Raw genomic sequence first — 25,366 nt, 5'->3', positions numbered from 1 at the left:
CCTTTTCTTTCATTCAATTCCTTTTCTTTTGTTGGGCTCACATACTTTCTTGAAAAATATTCAACATCACCAATATCAAAGAGTTTATGGTTTGAGAAAACTGGGTAAATTGGTGGATACTAAGTTTCTCTTCTTGTTTCGTCACCATTACTTTTCATTGAAGTTCTTTCCCTTTTAAAAGTATTGATGTGTACCTTTGCAGCAACATGATTCTTCTTCTTTTGAGAACCTCCACATATGTCAAATGGCTTGTGGTCTCTTCTCATATGTTCATGAATTTTCTTCATTCTTGGTGAAATTTTGGATAATCTTGGAATATTTTCCTTTGAATTTATTATTTTTTTCTACACCCTTGATACTTCCACAACTTGAACATATTCAAGGGAAAGTTCCAAATACATGTCTTATTATTTTCAGTAATCCATGCTTGTAGCAATCACTTAGATACTTGAATTATCTTCAAATATTTTACCTGTAACACACATCTTATCTTCACTGGATTTTCATTTTCAATTTCTTTTGTTTCCATAGTCTTCAACACAAATTCTCCTTCTCCATGAACACCAACCATCTTGTAATTCTCAATAAATTCTACCTTTTCTTTGAACACTTTATTGAATTGTTCCAGATAAGCTTATCTTTTCGCCTTGTCCACTATCAATGATAAATAGTCATTAAAGGGTGGTGGAACAACTTTATATTTATCTTCTTCTTTTATATTCAACAATTTCCCATTGATGTTTCCAGTTGAATCAGGGTTTTCTAGAAACTCAACCTCAACTTAAAGCTGGGTATTCTGAACCTTTTCTTCCAAATACTTACTTTTAAAACCTTCTATTTATGTGGTGTATCTTGATTGAGTTTCATAAATGTCCATACAGTCTTGCTCTAGACCTTTGATTTGAATTTCGTAAGTTATTTCACTCATTTCATATACATTAACTATGCTCTCCTTTTCGAAACACTCTTCTTTTAAATGACCAACCTCTTCTCTCAATAAATCATTCATATCAAGTAATTCTGAGGTTAAGAAATTTGAATGTATCTGAGATGTTGAAGATTCAGCTTGATCATTGATTTTAGCCATAATGCCACAATTTCCTTTTCAATTTCTTCAGCATGATTACTGCAGTCAAACAAACAATCTTGTGGTTGTTGGGCTACATCAACATTTCCTTGATTTCTTGGCTGGGTTGCATTGTTTCTATTCGGATTTATAGGACCCTGAGGAGGGATTTGCTGATTTCTTTGAAGAGGTTGTTGTTAGGGAATGATTTGTTGTTGGTTCATTTGTTGTTGGTTCTGTTGTGGTTGAAAGTTGTTGTTATAGAACTGTCTATGTTGTTTACCTTGACCCTGATTCTTATATTGGAACTAATGTCTTTGAAGATTAATGTTGTTGTTTTGAAATTGTCTTGGTTGGTTGCATTCTCTAGCAAAGTGACCAGGTTGTTGACAATTGTAGCAAATTGTCTAGGATTTATTAAATCCAATCATGTCATTTAGACCAGATAATGTAGACCTTCCAGTCCCATTGTAAAATCTTCTACTTCTCACAGCTAACATTGCAGCTTGCCATTTTGGATTCATATCTTCAAGATCATCTGCATCAATTTGTTTTAGATCCACTTATACCACACTTGTGTGAGTCAGGTTTTTGGCCACAAAGGCATTATAAGATTCATTAAACATTGAAAATGAGGTCGATTATTCATTTCCTTGGAATCACAAATCAGATATACCATAACGAATGGGTTCTTTGAATCTTCAAATCTTCAATAATCAATTTCCATATCAGGATTTTCAGATTCAAACCATAATCCAGACAAACACAAACTGATCGATTACTCGTCCAAATATTAACCAAAAATCACAAATAATAGCTTAAACTAATCTTCTTAGTCCTGAAAACAATCACAAACACATCCGAACCTCCAATTACAATCCAAACCAAGTCCGAAATCCAAAATACACCTAAATAGAAACCGTTGTTTCTTTCAACCTCGAATCCAATCCAATCCAATTTCATTCCAATATCAAACAATAACACAATTAACTCCACACGAATAACACAAAATATGATAATGAAACAATTATCGATCAATCCAGTAACAATTAAACATCTCATCATGTCAATTGTACCAAATTTTGACAAAAACAGTTTCAAATTCAAATTAACCAATTAACCAGTGAATTCTCAATCAATTCACCGTTGAAATACCTTAAATCATGAATACAAAAAAACTCTCAACTCTGATACCAATTGAGGTAGCTTGTGATTGAGCTTAATACGTTAATCAATTCATACCGATATTGATATATTTGATCTAGTTATTAGATATGTGTAGATGATAGATATATTAGATTGAATGAAGTGTTAGATATGAGAGAATAAATTGGAAGTGTAACGGCTTGCAAAGAGGATAATTACAACAATTAACTTAAATAATGAAGGCTAACAGCCTACATATAGAAGATGAAGGCCATTCGTGACACAGTCTGTAACGAATGATCCCATTTGTCTTCATTCTTTACATAATATAATGAGTATAGTCAATGACTAATTCGCTATACCTCATTCGTCAACATGCCATGACGAATGGATACGAAGTCCATTCGTTAAACATCCTTAACTAATGGACACAAACAATAATTTATATCCTCATTCGTTAAACATACTTAACGAATGAGCCTACAAACTTAACAAATGGGGATGGTAATTACCAAAATTCCTTTACATTAATATAAATAAACTACATAAGTTTCAAAGTTTTGAGACGACCAAAACAGTGCACTAACAGGATTTTTCACAATAAATAATTCAGACCATAATCAAGCAGTTGATTCTGAATCCATGGGACTTGAGCAAAGCAAGCAGAAGCAGCAATATATTCAGCTTCAGCAGTAGAATTGAAATAGTTGTTTGCTTCTTACATTGTCATGAGACAAGCCTGTCTCCTAATAATTGACAACCACCAGATGTTGACTTACTGCTCATACTTCATCCATCATAGTAACTGTCAATGTAGGCAAGTAGATCAAAAGCATTGTTCTTTGGATATCAAAATCCCAGGTCTGGCTTTCCCTTCAAGTATCTGAAGATTCTTTTGACAGCTATCATGTGTGAGACTTTAGGGTTAGCTTGGAATCTTGCACACACACATACAACAAATATGATATTTGTTCTTGATGTAGTCTGATACATGAGCGATCCAATCTTATCTCTGTATTCATGTTGATCCACCGGCCCCCCTTTTATCAGCTACCAACTTTTCATGTGTGTCCGTTGGAGTAGAAGCAGTATTCAAATCTTCGCATTTGAACGTGGTTAGGATGTCTTTTACATACTTGGATTGACTAAAGTAATTCATCTCTCCCACAGAACTCATACTATATTTTGTCTTTATGACTTATTCCAACTCTAAACACGTTTGTTCATTTGTATATCCAATGATGATATCATCAACATTAACTTGAAGTAGGAGTAAATCTCTTCCTCTATTCTTGTAGAACAGGGTCTTGTCAATGGCTCCCCTTTGAAAACCATTAGTAAGAAGATGATTTGACAACTCAACATACCAAGCCCTGGGAGCTTGATGTAATCGATATAGAGCCTTGTTAAGTCTGTATACTCTCTTTGGATAATCTAGATCCTAAAAACCTGGAGTTTGAGTCACATACACCTTCTCTTCTATTTTTCCATTCAAAAAAGTAGATGTAACATCCAACTAAAACACTCTTATATTCTTAGAAGCATCATATGCCAACACGATTCTAATTGCTTCCAACCTTGCTACCGGAGGAAATACTTCCTCAAAGTCAATTCCTTCTTCTTGTAAACAACCATGTGCAACTAATCTTGCCTTGTTTTTCATTATAATGCCTCTTTCATCTCTCTAGTTTCAGAAAACCCACTTGGTGCCTATAGCATATTTTCCTTTTGGCTTGTCAACTAGTTCTTAGACTTGCAAGTTTCTGAACTGAGCTAACTCTTCTTGCATGGCTTCTAGCTAACTGTTGTCTTTTATATAGTTCTTGAACAATGTTCTTGGGTTTTGATGTGTTGTGTGTGTGGTAGTAAAAATATAACGGATGTGAGATTTTAGCTTTGCACAAGATCGTGTGTTAAATTTATATAAGTGATTTCTACTAAAACTAAACACACACAAAATAGCCAAGTGTACCTATCGTATATGTAGGATAGTATTGGTAAGTACCAAGTATCGATCCGTGGACACTAATGTTTCTAATAATGAATCTCTGTCTTACTATAATCAGTGGGTTAAATCATTTTTAGACTAATTTTTAAACTTTTTATAAAATAGAAATACTTATATATAATATATAGGTGACAAGAAGAGAATTTCTAAATGAGTAATTCAACTATATGAAGGTTTACCATCTAATATCAAGAATCCACTCCATTATTCCTTGATAATTATTAAATAAACACGTGATAAACTTGTCCTAAGAATATATGATAGAATAGTCTCTCATTTCTAAGTGAACATATACAATGACATTAAAGAAAGTAGCATGTGCATTTTAAAGTCCATCCTTTCCTAATGTCATACTACCACAGGAATGTCAATTTAAGTAGACAAGCAGTTCGTTCGGTATAGTAGAATGATTAGGATTGACTTTGATTTCTCAAATACCAATCCTAACAACTTTGAGTGGTTGTAGTTAACTCACACAACCTCACCTTGGTTGATTTAATTAGATTATAATTACACATTCCATTAACATATGATTTATTTAACTAGCATGATAACCTAAGCAATCATGTTAACAATATTATTTCAGAATTATCAAAACTAGAGAAATAGACCATAGCTTATATCTCATCATTTTTAAGTACAACATAAGGATCCATGTTTTATCTTGAATAAGATATCAAAGTATTTTTTACCACTTCTAGTTTCCAAGAACATGAGGTAACATGAATGATTATAAATCATCAACTTTGATGTATTGAGTTAAAGTGATAAAACATTTCTTCATCAATGGATAATTACAAAATAACCATGTACTATACCAAACTAAACCACATGTTTCACATAATCATCAAGTAAAAAAAAGCTTCTTCTTAGATTATAGATGATAATTGGAGTTTAGCTCATAATGAGCATTGTTATGAACATAAAAGAGATGATTATAACAAACACATGATTAAACTAAAACAATCTAACCAAATGTGGATGAATCTCCCTTCTTAATGATGATGGATTATGGTGATGTTGATGATGATGGATGATGATGATAACCTCCAAGCCTTCAACTCGTCACAAGATCTTCAATATGAGTGTAATATGGGTGTTTTTATAACAGAAACCCGTTTAGAGATCTTCTTCAAGCACACCAAATGAGTGCAACTTAAGCCTCTGTTTATAGGCTGTCTGGAGAGAGGGGCACGGCCCCGTGTTGAGGTGTCCCAGTTGCAAGTTGTCATGTCGTACTTGATGACTCACCAACGTGGCGTGCTTTTGAGGCATGGCCCCGTGCTTTTTAACAACATGTTCTTAATTTCATTTTGTCTTATCTGAAAGTGATCACAGCCCCGTGGTTGGGGGGCACGCCCCAGTGCTTTTGTCTTTAGTATTTGTCTTTTCTTGTAGATTTTTGTCTTTTTTTTGTGTTCAAAAGTATGGGGGAGTGGTTTTTGGGGCACGGGGGTGTGGTTCAGACTTCCCTTGGGTTTTCTTCCTTTTTTCTTCGCCTTTTCACTTGTTTCTTCGTTTAAGGCTTGGATTTACCTGAAATTGCATTTTAGTGTGATAAGTAGCATTCTAAGCTAGTTTATTTTATAGAAGTTGCAGTTTTTAAAGATTATTTTATGCTGAAAAGATGTATAATTTTATATACATCAAACATCCCCACACTTGAACCTTTCTTGTCCTCAAGCAAGCTACTTATAAATATTCTCTAAAATAGCAAGTTATGACCATAGCTTCAAATACCCCCAAAAGAGTTCTAAGAAAATGGGAACAAAATAACCAACCTTAAATCCTAGGAATATATGTAGTGATATAAAAAGATGAACTGTTTTTATGAGTTTCTGTTTATGCAAAACGTAACCTTCTCACAATGTTCACTCTCACTCGGTATATATATCTGATCATACATGTGATGTATGTATGTGAACACTCTTAGTCAGAATGTGACCTATGAAAAATAAGTTTGTAACAAGTTCAAATCTCCACCTATATGAAGGGTTGTATAGATCAAAAGGTAATTTGGGTTGGTTTTGTCTGGATCGGGATTGGGTATTTTGTGGTGGTTCAAGGGTTTTGTGTTAATGAGGATGGTAAATACAACTTCTGCTGATTGTCAGAAACTTAAGATGTCTTCAGTGGTCAGCTTTTTCCCCCTTTTCTGAAACTTATTTTTTTTAAGTAAAACAAACCTAGTGACTCTTTTAAGGTCAAATCTGCAAGACCAGTTTTGTCGAGGATGTGAATCAGTTCTTCCTAAATCCTGCTCTGAACATAACTCCCAACTCTAATGGATCGTTCGGCTTTGAGCCTAATAGCCCCCACCCTCATTAGTTTGGTATATTCATGTCGAGACTGAGTTTGACTTTTTCTACATCTTCCTTCGTGGGACCCGTTTCTGCATCCTAAGCATCGTTCAAATCTTTTTGCTCTTGTTGTCATTGAGCTTTTGGAAACTCCACAAAATGGTGGCCTTTCTTCATCTTGGTGCCACTTTTTCCTCACCTCATTGCTAAAGAGAAAAACTCTCTCCCTAAGTTCTGGTGGCAACCTAGGTTTTGCGAAATGTATGCAGCAAAAGAAATTGAAATCGCAAGAATGCATTTCCAATTCTTTAGGGTCTGTCGGTAAAAAAACCAGTGTTGTATTTTACCGTTTGTGAGGGATAAAGTCGTGAGGTTTTTAATTTAGGGTTTTGTATTTTGGAGAATGTTTTTATGGGTTTGTAGTGATATTACCATCTTCCTTATATAACGCTTCGTACGGTCTTGAAATGACTGTTTATGACAAGTTCTAATTCACATGAAACATATGACTCACTAAATGCTTCTGAAAAAAATATTTATGGCATGAGATTTATCACACAGTAACGGAGCGATTGGGAATAAATGTCATATTTTTCATAAATTTATTCTCAATATTACAAAACTTCTTTTTACTTTTTCACTTTTTGGTTATAATAGATTTTTAGTTTGGTTATTTTCAAAAACTTTTCCTAGATTTTCTTTAGATTTGATTATTAAAAATGGTTTTTGTTTGCTACAAAAATTATAGTTTAATAGAGAATTTTATAATTAGTTGATCAAACAATTGGTCAAGTAATTCCCCTCCCCACACTTGAATCTCACATTGTCCTCAACGTGAAAAGATTCATAAGATGATTAAGATTATAATTAAGTATGGTGGGTAAAATGGAGAGGTACTTCACTACGGGTTAACGAAATTTCGACAGAGCGTCCCCTATTTTTCGTCTTTTTTCCTGTTTTGTACCTGTATAATATAGAACTGCAAACAACCACAAACAACCAAGCATAACTCTACTGAAAATTGGGTATGAAATCATCCACACCCTGCTCACAGGGGCTAAATAAGTACCTGCTAAAATGTCTTGCCACCCACGGCCATAAAAAGTATCTAACCAAACAAACAAACAAGTGATGGAATGTAAATTGATCAAACAAGCATAATAATAATGTCATGAAAATACTACCACCCGGGCCCATACCCATACCCATGTCAGACCTACCATCGCCGCTGCTCGTCAGTTACCCGTGTTCGGTCGAACGGTCCCCACTGCCTGTCTATGCGATGTCCCAAATTGTCACACCCCGACTAGGTAGTTGCGGAAGCGTAATACGGGAATGTAACAGATAACACTGGTATCAACCACATTGTTTATAAAGAAATTCAACAAACTAATTTACATCATATTACATTGGTAGGTACTAAGTTTAAAAACTAGATGAAAATCACATAACCAGTTCACGGGCTTCTTATTCATTACTACGTATTTGCATCTATTCACAGCTATTCAACTTCCTTCTAACACCAAGCACGTAAGAAAATCATTCCAACTTCGGCTTACCTGAAAAGCATGTTAAAACGGGTCAACTACGTCTAGTTGGTGAGTTTCAAGTTTCACGAGTATCAACGAAATCAGTATACGAGTTCGTAAAGTTTACAGTGTGTATGTATACATGTATGTGTATGATGTATTATACTAAGCCACAAGTGAAACCGAAACGAGCTAAAACTGTCACACCCGGCCCTAAACGGCGGAAACAGCCGGGTGCGCGCGAGTGGGAATTGATAATCAAGCACGGGTCATTGCAAACATTCAAATAAATTTTCCATTGCGCATGAAATGTCTAGTACAAAATACATTACATTGTTTAGAATTACATATAAAAACATCCACATATGAAAAACGTTGAAGATTTCCATGCCATATCCCCTTACACGGCGGGAACAACCACGCGTGTGGAAGGGATAGAACTAAAATCTTCCAAAAACCATTTTTATAGATGTTCTGCGTGAAGTGCTCTATGTGTGACTCCTTGCGCTACTAATTATCACCTGAAAGACACGTAAAAACATTTGAATCAGTATAAACTGAGTGAGTTCACAAGTTTTGGTGACTTGATAAATCGTATTGCATCATATCCTTGATAAAACCATATTGAAACATATTTCTGATAACATCATTAAAACATATACTTGATAAAGCCGTTCCGCGGGTTACGCGCGGACATTTCGGAAAACCGTGCTCGTTCATGCAAAGTGGCGCTGCCACTACGAGCTAAAACAATACCGTCCCGCGGGTTACGCGCGGACGTTGTGCTCGGAAAACTAGGCGCTCGTCCATGCAAAGAGGTGCGACCCCTACGAGCGGGTTTTACAACCAGTAGTACTACCCCATGACCATACTAGGCACTCGTCTATGCAAAGAGGTGCGACCCCTACGAGCGGGTTGATCAAACACAGTAGTCCCTACCCTTAGAGTTCCATTGACGAAGTGATCACTTTCTAAATCTTGCGCACTCACATTGAAAACCAAGATAAACACCATGAACAGAAAATCGTTTGCATTGCTTGTAAATATACCATGATAAAACATAATTTAAACACGTGTCCCTCGCCCCGAAAACAGTTTAAAAACAGTGAAAATAGGGGCTGTGAGACTCACCTGTGATTCTTGTTAAGTGATGGTTTAGAGAGAGATTAAACGAGATTCGGGTTTCCTGATGTTAGCCTCGAAATTGGAAGTCTAGAATATGTTTAAATAACAAGAAATATGTGTATTAAGACCAAGTAATCGAAGAATATATGGGATGGTCAGAAAAGTAAATCTCAAGACTAAAGTTTCGGCTTACCTAGCGATGGAACTGGAAACGGATGCTCGGGAGATGGTTAGTGCAGAATTACAGGTTTAAGAGAGGAGTTTGAAGTGTGTTTGTGTGATATTTTTATTCAAGAATTGATACTTATTTATAGGCAAATTCAAGGGAACACAATCCCTTGATTTAGGGGATTGAAATCTTATTTCTATTGGGTGTAATGATGACAAGGTATGGGGTTTATTATTATTTATTTAGGGATGGGGGTGATGGTCCTAGGGAGTGGTTATAAAGATTCTGATGGATTTGACAGTACATGCAGGGCTGTGGTTGGTGAGAGTAGGTGCGGCTGACAGCTGACATTTCGTGTTACAGTATACTTTTCCTGGTACTGTTGTCAGTGTGCAGTCAAAAGGTAAAAATCTCTGAAACACGCAATTGGTTCTTTCTGGGCGGGGGTAATCCCCTTACATCTGAAGAATAGACTAAGTGTTTTGTGTGTGTAACCTTGCGCGTATAGCCTTCTGCGTGAAGGCCATTTCCTTGAACGTTGTGGGTCCGGCGGCTCCAGTTGGTCTTCGCGCAAGCGTCCTTGTAACGAATCCTGCGCGTATCACTGCGCAGGCGTCCTTATAAGGAATCCTGCGGGTCCATCTGGCTCTGCTGGAACCAGCGTTCTCAGAGTTTATTAACAGGGTGAACTTTTGGATTTAAGCGAAAAGGTGGTTGGTTTCTGTGCAGGCGTTCATACGTAAAGGGTTTAGTTTTAAGGTGTCCCGCAGGGATTCTTCCCGCAGGTGTCGCACATAACTCCTTTTTATTTAATGCGGGTAGGTGCGTAACCTTCTCGTAGTCAGGGACGTTGAGTTTCATTTGTAGATTCTCCATGAGGTCTTGGTATTTCAACATAGTGATCAGTTATGTTGAAGTCAATTCCATCTTGGAGCTTCAAACAAACTAGCTCTCAATGTTCCCGCCAGGCGGGGAGGTTAGTTCCCTTTTTCCGCGCGCGCATAAATGATTTGGGTCTCAAGTAGGAAATTAGGATATTGTTTGAACATAGTTTTACTTATTGATTATTGAAGAGGTATGCAACCCATTAGACAGAAACGACATAAAATTAAGTTGTCATGAAAACACAACAAAAACCTGTGCGCGTGGCGCATATAGCATATGCCCGCGCGGATCCTAACATGGTGCGCATCGCATCCGTGCATGGCGCATATAACATATGCCCGCGCTGATCATAACATGGCGCGCATCGCATCCGCGCATGGCGCATATAACATATGCCCGCGCTGATCCTAACATGGAGCGCATCGCATCCGCGCATGGCGCATATAACATATGCCCGCGCTGATCCTAACATGGCGCGCATCGCATCCGCGCATGGCGCATATACCATATGCCCGCGCTGATCCTAACATGGCGCGCATCGCATCCGCGCATGGCGCATGTAACATTCACAATCTCCTAATAATTAGGTTGGTTACTTGGTTTATGGGATTGGGAAATTACCGGGTGTCACAAAAACACATGGCCACCCCTGCCCATGCACTCCCGTTGGCATTTAACAGCCACTTTACCCCAAGTATGTACTATGTCTAACACCACATAGCAGTATGTAATAAGTTTAAATGACAATGTGCAACTGGGTTAACATGTTCCGGCATATTCCACCGGGGTTTTCATCAGCAAGAGGGTATTGATTACACAGAGGCATATGCTCCAGTTGCAAGATTAGAGTCGATTCGAATCTTCCTGGCATATGCTGCTTATAAGAATATCAAGGTCTATCAAATGGATGTTAAAAATGCTTTTCTCAATGGTGAATTACACGAGGAAGTGATTGTTTTACAACCTCCTGGTTTTGAAGATCCTGATTATTCGGACCGTGTTTACCGATTAAACAAGGCCATGTATGGTCTACATCAAGCCCCGAGATCTTGGTATGGCACGTTCGCCGACCATCTGACTGATAATGGCTTCAAACGAGGGACTGTCGACTGCACTTTATTTCATAAAACTGTTGGTGATGATCTTCTCCTAGTCCAGATTTATGTCTATGATATTATTTTTGGGTCTACAAACGACACATTGTGTAAGGAGTTCGAGAAGTCCATGCAAACAAAGTTCGAGATGAGCTCGATGGGAGAGATGAATTTCTTCTTAGGGTTGCAGGTTCACCAGTCTGCTCATGGAATTTTTATTCACCAGACTAAGTATGTGAACGACGTCTTGAGATGATTCAAGATTTCTGCCGGAAAAATCCCTTCTACTCCTCTTCCAGTAGGGCACAATTTATCACCGGATGAACTGGAGGATTCCGTTGATCCTACCCTCTATCGTGCCATGATCGGTTCTTTAATGTATTTAACGGCTTCTCGCCCTGATATTATGTTTGCTGTTTGTCTTTGTGCTAGGTATCAAGCAAGTCCACAAGTGACTCACCTAACTGCAGTCAAGAGAATTCTTCAGTATTTGAGGGGAAATCCAGACATCGGGTTGTGGTATCCCAAGGATGATACTTTTGATCTTACTGCCTATTCAGACTCGGACTATGGAGGTTGCAAGATCAACTTCAAATCAACGACTGCAGGATGTCAATTTTTAGGAAACCGGCTTGTTTCCCGGCAGTGTAAGAAGCAGACAACGGTCTTCACTTCAACCGCCGAAGCTGAGTATGTTGCAGCCTCGAGTTGCTGTTCCTAGGTTTTGTGGATACAACAACATCTTCGCGACTACGGTTTGAAGTTTCTTACTACTCCTATTTTGATTGATAATTCTGCTGCAATTTCTATCACAAAGAATCCCGTACAACATTCGATAACAAAACATATCGAAATTCGATATCACTTTATACGGGATTGCTTTGAGAAGAAGTTGATTGACCTTGAGAAAGTACATACTGACTTTCAGAAAGCCGATCTGTTTACTAAAGCTTTTGACAAAACGCGTTTTAAATTTTTGCTTGATTTAAACGGATTGAAGACCCTCGCTGATATCCTTAAACAAGGAAGACTATCTTTATTTTCTGTCATATTTTTCTTTTAAAATTTATTTTGGTTTTAGGGGGTGAAAATCTAGAAAATACAAAAAGAGTGTGTTTTTCGTTTGTATTGATAAAATCCAAAAACATTAAAAAGATTTCAAAATTCAAAAATATTGTGATTTCTATTCTTTAATGTTTTTCTTTTAAATATTTAGAAAAATCAAAAACATTTTAAAATTTTGAAAAACCAAAAAGAATGTGATTTATGTTTGTACAGAAACATCTGAAAATCCAAAAAGATTGTGAAGTTTTTTTGTTTATAAGAAAATTGAAAAAGACAAAAATATTGTGTTTTTAAAGTTTGTATAGAGAAAAACCAAAAAGTTTTTGCATGCGTTTTTAGATTATTTTCTCGCTGAAAATTATGTCGGTTATTTAAGTTTGTGAAGCATGCTTGCATGTCTTGGTCCTATTATTCACTTGTGAATTGATGGTTAGCCATTTATATGTAAACTTAAGTTAACTGGGGCGATTAAATTTATCTTTCTTTATTTTATGCTCCTCAAAATTTTGAGTTTTTGAAGCAAAAAGAGAACATGATAGTACATTAATTATCTTGACCCCAAATCCAGCAAATAGTAAGCTTAAAAGACTATGTGCTTAATTGTATTGGTGCATTGGTAGGTCTTAAAACAACCCAGTAGAGTAAAGTATGTGATATAAACATAAAGAAACGCCAGATTGAACGGGGTGTTAGTCTCCAGAAAAAGTCTCGGTGAGGATGGCAGAAATGTAATAACCAGTCATACTCAAGCCTTATATTTGTTGATCACCCAAAAATAAAATAAAGCAAATAACAAGCGTTAGGATTCTGGTCACTGTGAGTCTTTATGCGGCTTAATCATCTGGGTATTCATAAGCATGAATATTTCACTCGCTTTCTAGAGCAAACCCAAAGACATTAAACTTGATTACCGCTGTACTTAGTACAAACTTCCAAATTACTGACTTGATCAAAATCCGCTGTTAGTCATACATTTGTTCCTCCCTTGCGCGCGTCTTAATACCATTAAGAAACGGACCCCAGGGGATACAATTTATGTAAGCCGACAGATGGACTCGTGCATACTCACTCACAGTAAAGGAAACTTGATGCATTGCTCAAAATTTCAAAATTGGTATCAAAAATTTAGATCAACAATATAATGGTTTAAGTCAAGTTGGGGTGATTTGGCAAAAATCAAATTAAGCTTGAACCGAGATTAGAGGCTGATAGTTTCTGATATTCTGTGCTTTAATTGAACAAATTAATCATATCACAAAAATACTTGAATGTGTGTTATTAGATTTATGTGGATAACAATACCAATGACCGACTTATCGCCAGTCATAATATCGCTGAAATATAAAACTGTGATGGAAGGGCAATTTGGTTAATATGATTCTTTGCTCAAACTCAACAAAAAATACAAAAATATGTTCTGTTTTTGAAAAATTAATGAAAACACAAAAAGATTGTCTATTTTTAATTGTTCGGATATTCTTTTGTAAATACATTCTTTATTTTTTCAAAATACCAAAAATATTTTCGTTTTTCTTTGTACATATTTTTTTAAGTAATGTTTCGTAAAAGTGAAACGTTTTTTTAAAGTATTTAATTATCGGGATAAAAGTTTCTAGGTAATTTGTTTTAAGTTAACTCTATTTATTATTTAATTAATTTTTAATTATTTAAATTTAAAATTAAATAAAGATTTTAATTTGTTAAAAGCTAATTATCGGGATAAAATATTTTATCTTGTTTTCTTGATGTACCCTCGTTTCCTACAGCTTATTATTCAAGAATTGATTCCGAATTTGGATATCGATCAGACAAGAGTGAATGATGTACTTCATCAAGAACACATGACTGCTGATACCGTTCATCGTATGTTAATTTATAGAAAGGAGAAACCACAGGATAAATGGATGATTGGTCATATAATCAATCCGAATTATGTATGTCCTCCTAATGAGCGCTGGATCCATGATGATTCAGATTCTGAGCGTGAAGGGGGAGAAGGTGGGAACGATGATGGTGGAGATGACGATGGTGATAATGATGGGAATGATGGCAGCTGACCGTCATAATCAAGAACGACGAATGATGAGTTATATTTCTTTATGTCAGAAGGAGACTAAGTCGTTGCGTACGATTGTTGAGTCTCAGGGGGTGAAATTAAAGGAACAAGAAGAGTTGATTTTACAATTAACTTGTAAAGAAGATGCCCTCAAGAAACTCAAGAATGACGATGATGATCCTGACGAATCTGGTGCAGGAGGTGAGCCTAAACAATCGCATGGTTCATCCTCTGGTGCTGGTGCTAGTTGCGGTGATGATTCGAGCAAACAGATTTTTATTTATCAAGATCCAATAGCTGCCAAGCCAATTGAAATGACTGCGGCTAACACGGTGATATTTATAGATGTTTCGGGGTTGGTTCGTAGTATGGTGAATAGGGATGAGATAGAGGTTGGGGAGTTTGTAGAAAGATCCTTGACACGGGAGCAGATTTCAATACTGCTTGGGCTGAATGACGATCAATTGAATGTGTTAGAGGCTGAGCCCGATGTTTAGGTTGTTAATGAAGAAGGGTTGGATGAGGATCCGTTGTTTATGAATACGGATTTTATTTATGAGAATGAGGACATTGAGATGGAGGATGTGACTGCTGATGAGTAGGGTTGATCAACAAAACCGGTTCCTGGAACCGAACCGGTGGACCCGAACCGGACCCGAACCGGTTCCTACCCATTTTTTGTAGGAACCGGACCCTATCTGATTCAACCCGATGATCTGTGACCGGTTCTTGCATTTCTGAGTGGGGGCGGGTAGGAACCGGAACCGAACCGGAACCGGTTCTGGAACCGAACCATCCGGAACCGGTTAGGAACCGGTTCTAGCCGTTGGATCGATTATAGCCGTTGGAAATCGTTTTTTTGGCCGTTTTTTGACCGTTGGGTTAAAAATAGCCGTTTTTTGGCTCCCCCAAGCACCCCACTACTAGTATAAATAGGTATTTGGTGTCATGGGTTCATCACAACACTCAAAACGCAAACCCGAACGCAAAAAAATACAAAAAAACGCTTTTACAACGTTTTGAGTTCTCTAATCTCTTTTTTCTCTTCTTCTATATTCATATTTGTTGTTATGGCTGCCTCACAATCATCGGTTGGTCAAGGTTCCAACGCCGAACCAAGTTTCTTTCGTATTGTACCTCATAATCGTAATCAAGAGATTTGGTGCAATTGGGATTTGGTTGAATTGAGTGACCATTCATTGAAGGCTCGGTGCAAGTTTTGTGGGGTTTATTTAAACCCACTTTCGAATTCAAATTTGAAGAAACACATCGAAAAACCGTATTGCAAGGCGTTGAAAAAGAACGTCGATTCGCAACAAACGCAAATGGATAGTGAAGGCGGAATATTTACATACCAAATTGATCGAGTTCAAGATCGTATGGCGAAGTTTGTGATTCAAGAAGCTTTGCCGTTTAGCCACTTCGACAACCCTCGCTTAACCGCCATGATTCGAGATACGCTTCAACCACAATACACTCACGTAAGTCGTCATACTCTTAAACGTTATTGTTTAAAATTGTGGAAGAAGGCCAACGAGGTACTAATTGCATATTTTGAAAATATAAATACGGGAATAAACTTAACTAGTGATGTTTGGTCGGCTCCACATGGTCTACCCGAATCTTATCTTTGTGTCACCGCTCATTGGGTAGACCCGTCATCGTGGGAATTGATGAAACGCACCATTGCTTTCGAACTCTTTGAGTATCCACATACGGGAGATAATTTGTTTGAAATTTTAGATTATGTTATAAAAACTTATAAACTAGAAAATAAAATATTTTCAATGGCATTTGATAACGCGTCGAATAATACATCGGCGGTTGATAAATTAAAATTAAAATATACGCCGATTTGCAATGGTGTATTTTTTCCCTCAAGGTGTGTTGCACATATCATTAATTTAATCGTGCAAGACGGACTTGCTTCGGGTGAGGTTACATCGGTTATAAACGATTTTAGACTAATGATACATGAAGTTTTTAAGAAAAGTAAAAAAAGACAAATGGAATATAGAAAATTTTGTAAAGATACGGGAAGAAAAGCTTTGGGAGCTAATTGGGATGTACCTCATCGATGGAATTCTACTTGCATAATGTTTCAAAGTGCTTTGGAACAAAGAGAAACTTTACAAATGTTTCATTCTAGTCTTGCCGAGAATGATTTGGCAATCCCCTTTTCAAATGAGAAATGGGAAATTATCAATGACTTATCGAATTTTCTTGAAGTTTTTAAAACATCAACTACGAAACTATCGGGAACGTATTATCCGACAAGTCCCTTGGTTCTTTCGGAGTTATTTTTAATGGTTAACAATCTTAAAGAATTTTAAAATAAAAGTCCAATGTTTTCAAACATCATATTACCAATGAAGTTTAAATTAAAAAAATAATTTCTTGAATTGCCACCGGTTTTTACTTGCGCCGCCGCTTTAAACCCAATGTTAAATGATACCGGGGTTGAATGTGTGATAGACGAAATTTTTTCAGCCTTAGATATGCATAAAGTTGACCCAAACTTTTCAACAGAGGCAAAAAATTATTTTAACTTGAATTTTAAATTTATGTATGACTTTTATTTAAATAAATATGGGTCAAACATACACATGCCTATGCCTGGGGGTCTTCATCAAGTTCAAGTGCTACTAGAGTACGAGATCCCATGATTAGCCTTATGAACACCGTTCGCAACGTAACGGCTAAAAAACAAAGGGGTAACACACCTTCAAGCGAACTAGGAAGGTATAGTGCAAATGATTACTCTACCGGTTTATCCGAAGAGGAATATGGCACTTTTGATGTTTTGGCTTGGTGGAAGGTAAAGGAAACCGAGTTTCCGATTCTTGCCACCATGGACCGTGATTTACTAACCGTCCAAGCTTCTACGGTAGCTTCGGAATCCGCTTTTTCTCTTAGTGGCAGGGTAATATCGGTGAGAAGAACAAGACTAAATTCGGAGTCGGTGGAGATGTGCATTTGCTTAAAGGATCACTTGGACTCAATCGATTGTATTCAACACGTAACCACACTCGAAGATGAAACACCACTTGATGTTCGAGTGCACGACGAACAAGAAGGCATTTCTACAAGTAATTCCGAGGAAGAAGTCGCCGCTCAATAATTACGACGAACAAGAAGGCTTTTCTAGAAATAATATGTCACAACTTTATATTTATAAGTTTAATGTTTTGTTAGTTTGTTTTTGAAGATTTTAAAACATGTAACCTTTTTTTTTTTAACTTCATAAAGTAAATAAAATGAATTTTATGTTAATTGTTTTTTTTATTTTTCATGTTATACAAATACGAATCGTAGTTTAGAATCCAAATCGCAAACGAAAAACGACAAAAAAAAAATTTTACACTGTAACCGGTTGGAACCGGTTACAGTACTGGAACCGGGTTAGGAACCGGTAAGAACCGGTTAGATAGGTTAGGGGTCCGAGGGTGGGAGAACCGGTTCGGTTCCCTAACCGGTTCGAGCCTGGAACCGGTTTAAAATGGGGTTTTGAATATAGGAACCGGTTAGGAACCGGTTCCGGTTCCTAGTCCCAAACCGTTTTGAACATCTCTACTGATGAGTACCCGGACTTGTATCAATACACGAACGTTGATCAAGGTGCTCCGGTATTTCAATAAGAGGTGTTTAAAGAGACTGAGGATGAATTGGAAAAGGTTGTGCAGCGAACAGTACCCTCACTCAAAGAAGTGACTGATGAGGACGTAGAAAGATGGTTCAAACGTCATAAAGTGGGTAAAATTATCAGTGCTTATCGTTATGTAGATCAAGAAAGAAAAGATATTGCTGCTGCTTGGGTTAAGGCTAATCAGGTGACTACCTTCAAGACCGTTTCAAAGGTACACGGTGACATTGTTTCATGAGCTTATGATTCGGACCTTAAGGTATGTATAATCAAATGGGAGAAGGGTGTCCAGTATTATGAGTTTATAAGAGACGTTTTAACTCTACTGCGTTGGGATGTACGAACCCTCGCGAGACGTCCGTTTATAAATCGTGGGGGTCACCAGCATGCTGATATGTTTCATCGCATCTTCTCTTTGAGGTCAATCACGGCTTCAAGTTCTTTAAGCCTCAAGTCCCAAGAAGAAAGCGCAGCGACGAGATTGATCCGAGGACGGGCTGGAGGAAACTGGTCTTGAAGGTGAAGCCTCCAAAGACTATGAAGCAGGTTCCCGTGAAGACATTGCCACAAGATATGTATCTGTCTTTCAACCGCTGGTATTATGACAACCACACCAGCGAGGCCGTCATTGTTCTGGGAAGAGGTCTGAAGACTAAGCTTATCAAGATAATCGACCCGATGTGGTTGGTTAACTTATCAGAGACCGACAATGATGAGCTCTTCAGGAAGCATATCTTGTTCGAGCGCCAAGAAGATTACGACCTGGCAATACAATTCCAACGAGTCGTTCGTGTGTGTCATGAACATGGAATTCATAGTTGCAGAGACTGGCAGTCAAAGCGCTTCAAATTAGTTAAAGACAAAGAGCTCAACACGAGGGGGTGTCTGTTAATGCACGATTTTGCGTCTAGAGTCTTTGTATTTATCGTTAACGTTTTATTTATGTTTAATGTAATAAATAGTTTGTTTATTAACTAGTTCGTTAAGTTATAGGCTAGTTCGCTAGGGGATGTTAGCGAACTAGACTGTTAATGTGTTCCCTCCTGATTCGTTAGGGGATGTTAACGAATCAGGGGGTGTTTCGCTATGTTAATGTATGTAACGAAGGAGAGGCTGGTTCGCTAGGGGATGTTAGAGAACCAGATCACCTTCTATATATAGTTAACCATGTTCACTGTTTAATAAAAAGGTTTTAGATAGATTAATTAACGAATGGTTGTCCAATCTCTCTCTCAAGCTTCACACTAATCTTATACAAACACCAATACTAATATATTGATAATAGATACACATATATAACACTGAATCAATGTTAATTATGAGCTAGATCCTTAATCGTATTAATAGTATAAACACAGATCTGGGATCTGTTCATTGTTATTGTTATTGATAGGAGTCATACGGGTTCAAACACCATAGTTTGGCAACACCATACCATCCTCAGACTAGTGGGAAGTAGAGGTCTCGAATCGGAAAATTAAAAGGATCCTCAAAAGAACTATAGGAATGAATCGCAAAAATTGGGCAGAAAAGTTAGGTGACGCTTTGTGGGCCCTCAGGACGGCCTACAAAACCCCCATAGGAACAACACCCTTCAAACTTGTTAATGGGAAAGCACGTCATCTACCTAAAGAACTAAAACACAAAGCTTACTAGGCTCTCAGAGCAATGAACTTTGATCTAATGTCCGCCGGTAAAAAACGGGAAAATCAAATGCATGAGCTAGAAGAACTAAGAGCATTGGCATATGAAAATTCCTGGTTTTACAAAGAAAAGACTAAACGTTTACACGATGCCCATTTAAAAGGGAACAAAAAATTTCAAGTTGGCTATCGTGTACTGTTATATAACACACGCTTACGTCTTTTCCCATGAAAGTTGAAATCTCTTTGGACAGGTCCACACATAGTTGAATTAGTTTTTGACTATGGGACAGTCGAGATCTCAAATTCTGAAGGCCAGAAGTTCAAAGTTAATGGACATCGATTAAAATCATACATCGATGGACTATTCAAGACTGTCTCGGAGGTACTAATCCTCCACCTAGATCAATGAACATTTTGGAAGTTGGGTCTGGCCAAGACACTGATTAAACTAGGCTTTAAAATAGGTTATATATATATATATATAATAAATAAAATAATAATAATAATAATAATAATATTCAATATTAATATGCTTTGGATGTTGGTTGGTTGTGTGCAGTTTTTTTATAACTTAGGTACATTACAGGAGAATGGATGAAAAACAGGGGATGCTCAGTCAAAATTTCGTTAGCCTGTAGGGAAGTTCCTTTACATTTTACCCACCATACTTCATATGAATCTTATTATGAATCTGTTTATGAATCTTTTCACATTGAGGACTATGTGAGATTCAAGTGTGGGGAGGGTAATTACTTGACCAATTGCATGCTCAACTAATTATAAAATTCTCTAATAACCAAAACTTTTGTAGCAAACAAAGACTATTTTTGACAAAACCAAAAGCATATCCAAGAAAATATTTTGCAAATAACCAACTTAAAATCTACGATAACCAAAAAAGTGAAAAAGTAAAAAGAAGTTTTGTAATAATGAGAACAAATTTATGCAAAATATAGTGTTTATACCCAATCCCTCCGTTACTGTGAGATAAACTTCATGCCATATAAATATTTTTTCGGAAGCATTGAGTGAGTCATATGTTTCGTGTGATTTAGAACTTGTCGCAATTATTTATTTCAAGACCACACGAAGCGTTGTATAAGGAAGAAGGTAATATTGTTACAATCCCATCAAACCATTTTCCAAATTACAAATTCCAAAAATCCTAAACCAAAACCTTAACACTTTTATCCCTCTCATTGGTAAAATACAACACTGGTCTTTTACCGGAAAACCCTAAAGAACTGGAAATGCATTCTTTCGATTTCAATTTCCTTTGCTGCATACATTTCGCAAAACCTAGGTTGCCTTCAGAACTTAGGGAGAGAATCTTTCTCTTTAGCAATGAGATGAGGAAGAAGTGGCGCCAATACGAGCAAAGGCCACCAATTTGTGGAGTTTCCAAAAGCACAATTAAAAGAAGAGCAAAAAAGATACGAACGATGCTTAGGATACGGAAACTGGTCCCACGAAGGAAGATGTAGAAAAAGTCAAACTTAGTCTCAACATAAAAATACCGAACAAATGAGGGTGGGGGCTAATAGGCTCAAAGACAAACGATCCATTAGAGTTGGGAGTTATGTTCAGAGTGGGATTGAGGAGTATTGATCCACATCCTCGACAAAACTGGTCTTGACGATCTGACCTTCAAAGAGTCACTAGGTTTAAAAAAAATAGCAATCGGGAGAAAGAGCAAACCGTTGAAGACAACTTAAGACTCCCGAAAATCAGCAGAAGTTGTATTTACCGTCCTCATCCTCATTAGCCTAAACCCTTAAACCACCATAAAACACCAAATCCCTACTCACACAAAACCAACCCATATTACCTTCTGATCTATGCAACCCTTCGCAAAGGTGGAGATTTGAACTTGTTACAAGTTTATTTACCACAGGTCACATTTTGGCTAAGAGTGTTCACATACATACATCACAGGTATGAATAGATATAAAACCGAGTGTGAGTGAACATTGTGAGAACGTGACGTTTTGCATAAACGAAAGCTCATAAAAACAAATCACCTTTTTATATATCACTACATATATTCCTATGATTTAAGGTTGGTTATCTTGTTCCCATTTTCTTGGAACTCTTTTGGAGATGTTTAAGCTATGGTCCTAACTTGCTATTTTTAGAGAATATTTATAAGTAGCTTGCTTGAGGACAAGCAAGGTTCAAGTGTGGGGATGTTTGATGTATATAAAAATATACATCTTTTTAGCATCAAATAATATCTAAAAACTGCAACTTCTATCGTATAATATAGTTTAAAAAACTACTTATCATGTTAAAATGTATTTTCAAGTGAATCCAAGCCTCAAACGAAGAAACGAATGAAAAGGTAAAGAAAAATCAAAGAAAACCAAAGAAACAGCAAAACAAGGGGCTGTGCTTCAGAAAACATGGGGCTTTGCTTCAGAAAACATGGGGCTGTGCTTCAGAGTACATGGGGTTGTGCTTCTAGAAACACGGGGCTGTGCTTCAGGAAACACGGGGCCGTGCTCACCTTTCAGAAAAGACAAAAATCCACAAGAAAAGACAAAATAGTGGACATCTTGACACGGGTCGTGAATCAGAGGACACGGCGCCGTGGTCACCTTTCAGAAATGACAAAAAGTATTAGCACATGTCACTAAAAAGCACGAGGTCGTGCCTCAGGTAGCACTCCCCCGTGCTGAGTCACCATGTACGATCTGACAAAACATTTAATAAGACTGGACACGTTGACACGGTGGCGCGCCTCTTGGAGCACGGGGCCGTGCCTGAGTGCCCAGACATACTATAAATAGAGGATCATGTTGCACTCATTTGGTGTGCCTTGAAGAGAGTTCTATATGGTTTTCACTTATAAAAACAGCCACTAACACTCATATTGAAGATCTTGTGGAGAGTTTGAAGGCTTGGAGATCATCATCATCATCCATCATCATCATCATCATCATTAAGGGAGATTCATCAACTTTTGGTTAGATTATTCTAGTTTTATCATGTGTTTGTTATCTTCATCTCTTTTGATGTCATTAACCATCCTCATTATGAGCTAAACTCCATTCACCATCTAAATTCTATGAAGAAGCTTTCTTTTACTTGATGATTATATTGAACATGTAGTTTAGTTTAGTAAAGTACATGGTTATTTTGCAATTATCCTTTGATGGAAAATGTTTTATCACTTTAATTCAATAAATCAAAGTTGATGATTAACAATCATTCATGATTTACTCATGTTCTTGGAGACTAGAAATGGTAAAAAGAATACTTTTATAGCTTATTTAAGAGAAAACATAGATCATTATATTGTACTTAGAAATGATGAGATATAAGCTATGACTATTTCTCTATTTTTGATAATTCTAAAATAACACCGTTAACACGATCGCTTAGGTTATCATGCTAGTTAAAGAAATCATATGTTAACAGAATGTGTAATTATAGCATACTTAAATCAACCAAGGGGAGGTTGTGTGACTAAACTATAACCACCCGAAGTTGTTAGAATTGGTATTTGAGAAATCAAAGTCAATCCAAATCTTTCTACTTTACTAAACTACTTGCCAACTCAAATTGACATTCTCATGGTAGCATGACATTAGGAAAGGGTTGACTTTAAAATGCGCATGCTACTTTCTTTTATGTCATAGGATATGCTCACTTAGAAATGATGGACTATTCTATCATGCATTATTATGGCAAGTTTATCACATGTTCACTTTATAATCACCAAGGACAAATGGAGTGGATTCTCAGATTTAGATGGTAACCTTCATATAATTGAATTACTCATTTAGAATTTCTCGTCTTGGTCACCTATATATTATGTATATATTATTTTATAAAAGTTAAAAATCAACCCCAAAATGATTAAAACTCTCCGATTAAACTAAAACAAAGATTCCTTATTAGAAACCTTTGTGTCCACGGATCGATACTTGGTTCTTACAAATACTATTCTACATATACGATAGGTACACTTGCCTATTTAATGTGTGTTTAGTTTTAGTAGAAATCACTGTTATAAATTTAAAACACGATCTTGTGCGAAAGCTAAAAACTCCAGTCAGTTAATATTTTACCATCACATGCAGCACACATCAGTGGTCTTTGAGCTCTGAAAGACTGGTAGTTGTGTTTTGTTTCCAGCAGCAATAGCCCTCCTGTTAATGGAGGAGGCAAAGTTCTTGATAGGTGAGAAACTGATGAAGGTATGATTGATGAAGCAGAAGATTTTTGAGAGGCCCTTGATGGTGGTATTGAAAGAAAAAGTTGAAAACTGATAGGGTATTTTTCTGGATTATAACACCAATTTCCCCACGGTGGGTGCCAAATTGTTTTGGTAAAAAATCAACTAAGGATAATGTAACCAAATTCGTGAATGTGGGACTTGGTGTTTGTGATTGAATATGTATTATATCGATGAACACAGAGATTTATAAGAGGAAAAGCCATTGATCTTTAAAGGATTGTCGGCATAAAAACCTCGCGTGATGATAATTGTCGATCACCACTTTATTAATCAAAAATCGGATTACAAATGGTGGAGATTATGACCAGAAATACAATAGTTGCTATGTGTGTATGTGTATGTTGCTAGAGAGAATTATGAGCACTACTGAAGTGTGTGAGGTGATAAGTGTGTAACCCTAGCTGATCACAATCTCGTTATAAACAAAAAAAATAACAATAACTAATGTCCTATTTATCCGCTACCTTCCCACTAGCTTGGTCCATCACTTTTGACCACGTGCTGAAGGAGCCTTGTAGCAAAATCTTAGGTAGACCAGGTCCTGTAGCCGTTTTGTCTATCAAATATTAACCTACACATGAGAAACAATCGTTAGCAATATCAATTACTGAGGATCCTTGATCTTGAAAGGATCTGGAACACATGCTAAGGATAACTGATCCAGACATATGCCAGGATAACGTATCCACAGTGTCAAATTTCCGTGCCCTAACGGCTGGCATCTGAAGATTTGTCAAGATGTTTTGATACTATCTTTTATGTTATGTTTTAAAAGACAATTATGAACGTTTGTAATGAATGGTTGACTATTATTATTTTGCGAAAGTTTTAATTAACTCTGATATCTAGAAATGTGTTTATGAGTAAATCCAACGTCTTAGTAGGGCACCAGGATCGGGGCATTACAAGAACTCATCTTAAAGAGAGAACTAGAGAACCACTAAAGAATTATTTTTAACTTTTTTAAACAAAATATTTTTTTGATTTCTTTTTATTTCCTCCTTCTAACAAGTTGATATTGTTCCAAAAAAAGATGTCGATGCTAGCATATATGCAATAATGTGTATTTTATATATACAATAGTATTTTATTGCATATAATACAATATAATTGCATTATACAATTCACATTATTGAATATATGCAAATACAACACTATTTATTGTATGCAATGCACACTGATGGATATACGTAATACAACATTAATGCACATATGCATTATATCGATTTTTTTTATTTTTGTATATAAGATAACACTATTGCGAATATACAATACAAACAACTGCATATATGTTATTCAACACTATTTCACATATTAAAATACATATTATTGCACATATGCATTACAAAAAATTCGACGTGTTGCATATATGCATTACAACGAGGTTTATT

The sequence above is a fragment of the Bidens hawaiensis genome, unplaced genomic scaffold, assembly GCF_021521415.1.
Source record: "Bidens hawaiensis isolate Kalapana, Puna unplaced genomic scaffold, B.hawaiensis_p1.1 tig00024798_1, whole genome shotgun sequence".
Classification (NCBI taxonomy): Eukaryota; Viridiplantae; Streptophyta; class Magnoliopsida; order Asterales; family Asteraceae; genus Bidens; species Bidens hawaiensis.
This window is presented reverse-complemented; position numbering follows the sequence as displayed.